At 46.2% G+C, this 10,072-nt stretch overlaps 1 pseudogene; it reads right to left on the bottom strand.

The window, feature by feature from the left end:
* Window positions 1-2,475: 2,475 nt before the first annotated feature.
* Window positions 2,476-3,254, bottom strand: LOC143775099 (RNA-binding protein FXR1 pseudogene; annotated as a pseudogene).
* Between the last annotated feature and the right edge of the window lie 6,818 nt (window positions 3,255-10,072).

The raw sequence follows: 10,072 nt of genomic DNA, 5'->3' as shown, positions 1-10,072 counted from the left end.
ATATACTATGTGAGCTGTGCAATACACTACATGGCTGTGCAATATACTACGTGGCTGTGTTATACTACGTGGCCGGCTGCGAACAATCAGCGACAGGTGCAGTCCTGTGTGTTCCAAGAGTGTGCAAAGCAGTCAGCAAAGCAAAAGGTGGCTATTTTGAAGAACCTAGAATATAAGACATAATTTCAGTTTTTCACACTTTTTTTAAAGTATATAATTCCACATGTTTTAATTCATAGTTTTGATGCCTTCAGTGTGAATGTACAATTTTCATAGTCATATAAATGCAGAAAAATCTTTAAATGAGAAGGTGTGTCCAAACTTTTGGTCTGTACTGTATGCTTTGTGAAACCTGATATCTCAGCTGTACTGGAAACACTCAGGAGAACAGACCCTGTAACTTGCTGGCTTGTCAGTCATTGTTTACGATCACATCACAGTATATTGATAAAATGTTGTGTATAAAAACTAGTGAATCAAACAAAAATATTCATATAAAAAAACATTGAAAATAGACGGCAATTTCACTTGAATATAACTCTGGCCTTGGTAAATCTACATCAATGCCATTACATTATATAACTTCCTTCAAGTATAAACAATAGTTCTAAATAAATTTGTGATCACAGAACTGTGATTTTAAATAATAGTTTCAGCTTATGATCCTAATTTTGAAAAAACCTCGAAAATAGGTGCTTTGAAAGCTCTCTGGGTATAAGAATATTCAATTAAAAATGACAATGACATGATTTCCTGTTTTGAAAACATTCATTTTACAAACACAACACAAATAATTGGACCTAATTATAAAATCTTAGTTGCTAGAAGCAAAAGATTAGGCGTCCCAAAAAAAAGACATTGGTAGATAATGGGTTAAACAAATAATTTAAATTAACGACGTGAGTTGCCCCCCATTTTTAACAACCGACAGACAACTGAGGACTGGTATTCTCAGGCTTGTAAGGGCCCATTGATATTGGTCCCCCAGCAACAGAAGCCTGCACCACCCAGAAAAGGCGCATTTATTAGACGCACCAATTCTGGCACTTTACCCGGCTCATCCCACTCGTCCTGTATCGGTGGCAAGTGGAGTTCACATTGTGGAGTTGATATCACCTTTGAAATGTCCAGTAACATCAAGCCCACAGCTTCATCAGCTCATATGTGCGGAAGCTGACAGGAATATCGATGGACATGGTATAGCTGCTTTTAATTACTGTCCTCTGCTGCTCACAAAGCCTTGCCTATATCTGTACCGCTGAGTTCCAATGTGTGGTGACATCACACACCACTCGATGAGCTGAAAGATGCAAACGTTGCTGCAGCACTGTCAATGTGGCGGCAGCTCTAGCTGACTTCCGGAAATAGGCACACACGAGGCGTACTTTCACAAGTAGCTCAGGCAGGTCTGGGTAGGTTTTAAGAAAACACTGAACAACTAAATTGAGCACGAGGGTCTGATATTGTAAAGATTGCACTCACTCAGGTGTGGCAGGAGGAAGACAGGAGGCGTGTTTCTTTAATAACTCTGTGCGGGTTTATTTGCCCCATAAACCCCTAAGCAACAACAAAAGGTAAATGGCCTTGAGAGCAGGCAAAACAATACACAATGTCCTTAGCCGGGTTCTGCTTCCTCAGGCCTGTGGGCACATAGGCTGAGCAATGTCCAGCACGCAGGCTTGGTCTGGAGCCACACACACAGGAGGGCTTCTCCCTCCCAAGAAACAGACCAGGTGCCAAACAGCAGCCTCCATTATGTAGGCTGTCACCACACCCACAGGTGAGGTATGTGGTTAGCCAGACCCACCCATCTCTCATACCTACCCGCAACCCGGACGGACCCAGGTGCACTAAATGACATCCTAGTGATTTCGTGCACTAAAGAAGAATACTCTGGGTTACATCACAGAAAGCAGCTATCCCTGTGACACATACCTCCCATTGATTATGCTACCATTAGCCTCCTTACATGCCTCCCCCTCTGCCTAAAGCCATTGGGCTTGGCACTTTCCCTTACCCCACCAGAGACCCTTCTCGGTTTCCTTCTGAAGCAAACCCATCTATCAAAATCAGCTTTGTCACTGAACCCTTTTGGAACAGTAGGTTATCCAACTCCGTAACCTTCTTTGACAGGGTCGCCCCTTTGTCGGACCACCCCTATCTCCAGCAATCAGTACGGTGTTGTGAATCCCTTGGCCTCATACCTTCTGTCTGGTCTGACTCTCTGTTCCCACATATATTCAAGGAAATGGAGTGCACTCAGCCAACTAGGTGGTGCAGGCTGCACTTGGAAAAAGCCCAAAGTAGTCCAATAAGCAAGAAAAAAGCCGCACTGTCTCAGGATATATCTTGCAAAAGGTGATGTGTTTATTCTCTATTCCCACATTTGCTACAAGGTCTCCTGCCTAGGCCACTCATCCCTGAGCTAACAGAGGAGTCACTACTTTTATCTCTTCCATCCTTTAGGTAACCCCTTCATCTCTCAAGACCACGGGTTGAAAGTGGCCACCATCTTCTTTGCATTTCTTGCAGCTGTTTATTGATCTGCAGCCTGTCAAAACTTAGCTGCTCTACCTCTCTTAAGCACACCATATGATATTCAAGGAGTACTCGTACATTCTTAAGGCTCTCCGTTGATCCAAAAATGAAGAATGGAACCATGCCATCTTCTCCAGCTACCTGAGCTTCGTCATCATCCGGAATCCTCACAATCGCCACACCAGACTTATCTATGATCTCCTGCATTACTTTCTAAGTCTCCCACTGATTTTTCTCACCAGATTCATGGGCACTTGAATGATGTCCTCCACCAATTCCAACCAACCTTGAGCTTCCTTTGCATGCTCCAGATGTCGAGCGGCTTCCTTTTTCCTTTACAAGATCCTCCATTTCGTGCGAATACAGTGTAGATGCATGTCTCTCAGGATAGCCACCCGCTTCACTGTGACTTCCCTAGTCGACAGTATAGCTAACTGCTTAGACTCTGGCGCCCAGTTCACATACATGCTCCCACCGCCTTTGTAAATGCCTCATGCACAGCCTCACTAGCACAAGCTTCCCGCACGTCCTCGGGTACCTCTACCACACACTGGTACACACACATAGTGTTTGATCTTCTCATCCTCAGAGTCAGAGAGGTTTTTCAATACGTCGACCTCTCTTGTTAGGCCATCTGCATGGCACTTCCTCTGCTGGATTTCTTCCTCCTTGGAGGCCACTTCTTTGGTCAGTCTCTCTAGCTCACTCTCCTTCATTGCGATCAGATTGGGAGAGTGCAACAGTTCATTCTGTAGAGCGAAGAGCTTGTGTTTTCAGCCATCCATTTCTGGAGCTGGGCCTTAGCTGCCTGCTTAGCCTCCTGCTCTATCTTGAGCTCTCAGAGAACTTTATCCTGCTCCCCTGACAGGCAGCAACACTCATCCTTTCTCTGGGAAGCTCTTGCTGAGGCTTCTCATGGGCCGTTCTGACACATGCGTTCTTCTCCTCCAAGTCTGCGAACAGTTCCCAGAGGGCTTGTTCACTTTGTGTTCTCGCTTTTCGCATTGAACTTATTTTTGACTCCAAAGCCATGATTTCCTCAGATTTCTGTTCTTTGAGATGCTTTAATTCGACCTGTAAATCTGCCACTTTTTGCTTCTCATGAGCAAACTCTTTGGCAAGGTCCTGGAACTCCTGCACTTTGTTGCAGCAGGTCATTTCCAGCTAAGTCATGTGTTCTGCGTCCTCCTGTCAACCAGAGCGCAGTTTCTTCTCCATGGACAAGATGGTATGAAGCAGCTTCTGCTCCTGTGCTTCCTTCTCTCAAAGCTGAGCCTTGGCTGCTGAGAGCTCAGACTCCAGGTGATGCACCTGACCAGCAGCACAGAGTTGGTGGCTTCTAAACTTGACACCTTTAACCTCTCGCTCGTCAGCTGTTGACAGACCTCGTCGTGCTCTTTCTCCAAGCTTTGGACGTGCGCTTCCACCTGGTGGAAACTGTCGGCTTGCTCTTTCCATGTACACATTTCCTTGGTCAGTTTGTCGATTTGATCCTCTCGTTGTCTGTGGCAGAGGTCGATTCAGACAGCTTCTCCTGCAGGCTCTCCGTTTTTGCTCGGAGTTCTTCTCCAACTGCAATTTTAGCTCTTGGATCCCTACCACCACCATGGGTCAGTTTTAATTTCTCCACATCATCGACTACCTCTGGGCTGGGGTTTGTCAGTGGTAAAGTGACCTCCTTATCAAAGACATTAACCTTGTTTGCCGCATGACCCTGTCTCTTCTTCACCCCTCTTCTCAGAGGGTATATCCTGTCCTGCCTTTCTGTGGCCGCCGTGTCCCTTTGCGTCACAGTCTGAATGGGATTCTCCACTACTCACCCTGTCACCCCACTTAAACAGGTGTCGAACCCCTTTCCTGGAGCTACCCCATTTTTAACGGTCCCACTGTTGGTCACCTCTGCTAAGTCCCAGAGTTGATAATGTTTTCAAAGGGAGATTTGTAGTTAAAATTCTGCGCTGCCGCTAAGTTGAATTTCAGGAGAGTATAGTTCATTCACAGTAGTTTTATTCAACGCTTTTCAGGGGTCTCGTGCCCCCTTCATCAGGAAATACCCAGAGTTGCCCAGACCCACACTTTTTTCCTATCACCCCTAACTCTGGGACATCTGTTGTGAATTTGGTCTTGGGCTCCCTCTGGTGGCCTTTAGCTATATGGCTGGTCTTGGCTGGTTCAGCTGTTTCATTTTGCTGCTAAGCGGGGCCTATTTAAGCCAGCTGGACCTTTACTTGTTGCCTGCTGTCGGTGTATTCAGTCCTGATTCATTGCTCTCCTGAATATTCCTTGTGACCAGTCTTCTGCTAAGAGAAGCTAAGTTTGCTTGTTTATTTTGCTCATGATTTCCTTGAAAACATTTCTCAGTATATTTTGAGTTCAGTCCAGCTTGCTTTTATGTGATTTTTTGCTCGCTGGTTAGTTCTGAGGTGCTGAGGTGCTCCCCTCACATCGTTAGTTGGTGTGGGGGTTCTTGCATCCTCAGCGTGGATATTTTTGGATAGGGTTTTGTACTGACCGCATAGACTCTTTGCTGTCCTCTGTCTATCTAGTGATTAGCGGGCCTCCTTTGCTGAATCTGTTTTCATAACTGCGTTTGTGCTTTCTCCTTTACTCACCGTTATTATTTGTGGGGGGCTTTTCTATACTTGGGATTATTTCTCTGAGGCGAGTGAGTCTTTATTTCCCTCTAGGGGTAGTTAGTTTCTCAGGCTGTGAAGAGACGTCTAGGATTTCTAGGTACGTTCCACGGCTGCCTATAGTGTGTGCTGTTAGGATCAGGATTGCGGTCAGTCCAGTGACCACATCCCCAGAGCTTGTCCTATGTTTTTACTTAGCTGGTCAGATTTGTGATCCTAAGCCACTAAGGATCATAACAGTACAGCAGGCCAAAAAGTGTTAATGCAGCCAAGAGGGAGAAGAGATATCCTATGGTCATTTTTTTTTTCTCTGCACTGTGTTCAGCTTCTCTCCTCCCCTTAACCTCTGGGTGGTTCTGAATGCAGCTACTGATATGGACATTCAGAGTCTGTCTTCTAGTGTGGATTATCTCACTGCAAGGGTACAGGGCATTCAGGATTATGTAATCCGCAGTCCTATGTCAGAGCCTAAAATACCTATTCCTGAGCTGTTCTCCGGAGATAGATCTAGGTTTTTGAACTTTAAGAATAATTGTAAGTTATTCCTTTCTTTGAGACCTCGCTCATCTGGTGACTCTGTTCAGCAAGTTAAAATTGTTATTTCTTTGTTATGTGGCGACCCTCAAGATTGGGCATTCTCTCTGGCGCCAGGAGATCCTGCACTGCTAAATGTTGATGCGTTTTTTCTGGTGCTTGGATTGCTTTATGAGGAACCTAATCTAGTAGACCAGGCAGAAAAGGTTTTGCTGGATCTCTCTCAAGGTCAGGATGAAGCAGAGGTTTATTGCCAGAAGTTTAGGAAGTGGTCAGTGCTCACTCAGTGGAATGAGTGCGCCCTGGCGGCGATTTTCAGAAAGGGTCTTTCTGAAGACCTTAAAGATGTTATGGTGGGGTTCCCCACGCCTGCGGGTCTGAATGAGTCAATGTCTTTGGCCATTCAGATTGATCTGCGTTTGCAGGAACGCAAACCTGTGCACAATCTGGCGGTATTTTCTGAGCAGAAACCTGAGCCTATGCAATGCGACAGGATTCTGACCAGAGTTGAATGGCAAAACTACAGACGTCAGAACGGGTTGTGCTTTTACTGTGGTGATTCTGCTCATGTTATCTCAGCATGCTCTAAGCGCACAAAAAACTTTGCTAAGTCTGTCACCATTGGTACTGTACAACCTAAATTCATTTTGTCTGTTACTTTGATGTGCTCTCTGTCATCCTACTCAGTTATGGCTTTTGTGGATTCAGGTGCTGCCCTGAATTTGATGGATTTGTCATTTGCCAGGCGCTGTGGTTTTATCTTGGAGCCTTTACAATTCCCTATTCCACTAAAGGGAATTGACGCTACACCATTGGCCAAGAATAAACCTCAGTACTGGACTCAATTGACCATGTGCATGGCTCCTGCACATCAGGAGGTGATTCGCTTTCTGGTGCTATATAATTTGCATGATGTTGTCGTATTGGGTCTGCCATGGCTGCAGGCTCATAACCCAGTTCTGGATTGGAAAGCAATGTCTGTGTCAAGTTGGGGTTGCCAGGGAATTCATGGCGATGCTCCTTTGGTATCAAATGCTTCTTCTACTCCTTCTGAAGTCCCTGAATTTTTGTCAGACTACCAGGGTGTATTTGATGAGCCCAAATCCAGTGCCCTACCTCCTCATAGGGATTGTGATTGTGCCATAAACCTGATTCCTGGTAGTAAGTTCCCTAAGGGACGACTTTTTAATTTATCTGTACCAGAACATGCTGCTATGCGGAGTTATATTAAGGAGTCCTTGGAGAAGGGACATATTCGCCCATCCTCGTCTGCTTTGGGTGCGGGGTTCTTTTTTGTGGCCAAGAAGGATGGTTCTCTGAGACCCTGTATAGATTATCGCCTTCTAAATAACATCACGGTCAAATTTCAGTACCCCTTGCCACTGTTGTCCGATCTGTTTGCCCAGATTAGGGGGGCCAGTTGGTTCACCAAGATAGATCTTCGAGGTGCGTATAATCTTGTGCGCATAAAGGAGGGCGATGAATGGAAAACAGCATTTAATACGCCCGAAGGCCATTTTGAGTACTTGGTTATGCCTTTTGGGCTTTCTAATGCCCCCTCTGTGTTTCAGTCCTTCATGCATGACATCTTCCGAGAGTATCTTGATAGATTTATGATTGTGTACCTGGATGATATTTTGGTCTGTTCTGATGATTGGGAGTCTCATGTGAAGCAGGTCAGGATGGTATTTCAGGTCCTGCGTGCCAATGCCTTGTTTGTGAAAGGCTCTAAATGTCTCTTCGGAGTCCAGAAGGTTTCCTTTTTGGGCTTTATTTTTTCTCCTTCTGCTATTGAGATGGATCCAGTCAAGGTCCAGGCTATTCATGACTGGACTCAACCTACATCTGTAAAGAGTCTTCAGAAGTTCTTGGGTTTTGCTAATTTCTACCGTTGCTTCATCACTAATTTTTCTAGCGTGGTTAAGCCTTTGACGGATTTGACCAAGAAGGGTTCTGATGTGACGAATTGGTCCCCTGCGGCCGTGGAGGCCTTTCAGGAGCTGAAACGTCGGTTTTCTTCGGCTCCTGTCTTGCGCCAGCCCGATGTCTCTCTTCCCTTTCAGGTCGAGGTTGATGCTTCTGAGATTGGAGCAGGGGCTGTCTTGTCGCAGAAAAGCTCTGATAGCTCTGTGATGAGACCATGTGCTTTCTTTTCAAGAAAGTTTTCGCCTGCCGAGCGGAATTATGATGTTGGTAATCGAGAGTTGTTGGCAATGAAGTGGGCATTTGAGGAGTGGCGACATTGGCTTGAGGGAGCCAAGCATCGTGTGGTGGTCTTGACGGATCACAAGAATTTGACTTATCTCGAGTCTGCCAAACGGTTGAATCCGAGACAGGCTCGATGGTCGCTGTTTTTCTCTCGTTTCAATTTCGTGGTTTCATATCTTCCGGGTTCGAAAAACGTGAAGGCTGATGCCCTTTCTAGGAGTTTTGTACCTGACTCCCCGGAAGTTTCTGAACCGACTGGTGTCCTCAAAGAGGGGGTGATTTTGTCTGCCATCTCTCCTGATCTGCGACAGGTGTTGCAGGAGTTTCAGGCCAATAGACCTGACCGTTGTCCACCGGAGAGATTGTTTGTTCCGGACAGATGGACCAATAGATTTATTTCCGAGGTGCATTCTTCGGTGTTGGCGGGTCATCCTGGGATTTTTGGTACCAGGGATTTGGTGGCGAGGTCCTTTTGGTGGCCTTCCTTGTCGCGGGATGTGCGTTCCTTTGTGCAGTCCTGTGGGATTTGTGCTCGGGCCAAGCCTTCCTGTTCTCATGCCAGTGGATTGCTTTTGCCTTTGCCTGTCCCAAAGAGGCCTTGGACGCATATTTCCATGGATTTTATTTCGGATCTTCCTATCTCTCAGAAGATGTCTGTCATCTGGGTGGTTTGTGATCGTTTTTCTAAAATGGTCCGTTTGGTACCCTTGCCTAAACTGCCTTCCTCTTCCGATTTGGTGCCACTGTTTTTTCAGAATGGGGTTCGTTTACATGGTATTCCAGAGAAGATTGTGTCTGACAGAGGATCCCAGTTTGTGTCTAGATTTTGGCGGTCCTTTTGTGCTAAAATGGGCATTGAATTGTCTTTTTCGTCGGCCTTCCATCCTCAGACGAATGGTCAAACCGAACGAACTAATCAGACCTTGGAGGCTTATATGAGATGTTTTGTTTCCGCTGATCAGGATGATTGGGTGACCTTTTTGCCATTGGCTGAGTTCGCCCTCAATAATCGGGCTACTTCTGCTACTTTGGTTTCACCTTTCATTTGCAATTCTGGATTTCATCCTCGTTTTTCCTCGGGTCAGGTTGAGCCTTCTGACTGCCCTGGGGTGGATTCTGTGGTGGATAGGTTGCAGCAGATTTGGAACCATGTGGTGGACAATTTGACCTTGTCCCAAGAGAAGGCTCAGCGCTTTGCTAACCGCCGTCACTGTGTGGGTCCCCGACTTCGTGTGGGGGATTTGGTATGGTTGTCTTCTCGTTATGTCCCGATGAAGGTTTCCTCTCCTAAGTTCAAGCCTCGTTTCATCGGTCCTTATAAGATTCTGGAAATCCTCAACCCTGTGTCATTTCGTTTGGACCTTCCTTCATCGTTTGCCATTCATAATGTGTTCCATCGGTCATTGTTGCGGAGATATGTGGTGCCTGTGGTCCCTTCTGTTGATCCTCCTGCTCCGGTCTTGGTCGAGGGGGAGTTGGAGTATGTGGTGGAGAAGATCTTGGATTCTCGTATTTCGAGATGGAAGCTTCAGTACTTGGTTAAGTGGAAGGGCTATGGTCAGGAGGATAATTCCTGGGTTGTCGCCTCTGATGTCCATGCGGCCGATTTGGTTCGTGCCTTTCATTTGGCTCATCCTGATCGGCCTGGGAGCCCTGGTGAGGGTTTGGTGACCCCTCCTTAAGGGGGGGGGGTACTGTTGTGAATTTGTTCTTGGGCTCCCTCTGGTGACCTTTAGCTATATGGCTGGTCTTGGCTGGTTCAGCTGTTTCATTTTGCTGCTAAGCGGGGCCTATTTAAGCCAGCTGGACCTTTACTTGTTGCCTGCTGTCGGTGTATTCAGTCCTGATTCATTGCTCTCCTGAATATTCCTTGTGACCAGTCTTCTGCTAAGAGAAGCTAAGTTTGCTTGTTTACTTTGCTCATGATTTCCTTGAAAACATTTCTCAGTATATTTTGAGTTCAGTCCAGCTTGCTTTTATGTGATTTTTTGCTCGCTGGTTAATTCTGGGGTGCTGAGGTGCTCCCCTCACATCGTTAGTTGGTGTGGGGGTTCTTGCATCCTCAGCGTGGATATTTTTGGATAGGTGTTGTGAATCTGCTTTTGGGCTCCTTCTGGTGGTGGCTAGTGGTACTGGTGACTCGGGTGTGTTTTCTTTCT

This window comes from Ranitomeya variabilis, chromosome 5 (genome assembly GCF_051348905.1).
Source record: "Ranitomeya variabilis isolate aRanVar5 chromosome 5, aRanVar5.hap1, whole genome shotgun sequence".
Lineage (NCBI taxonomy): Eukaryota > Metazoa > Chordata > Amphibia > Anura > Dendrobatidae > Ranitomeya > Ranitomeya variabilis.
Note: the sequence above shows the minus strand (reverse complement) of the source record. Positions and strands in the feature narration are given on the sequence as shown.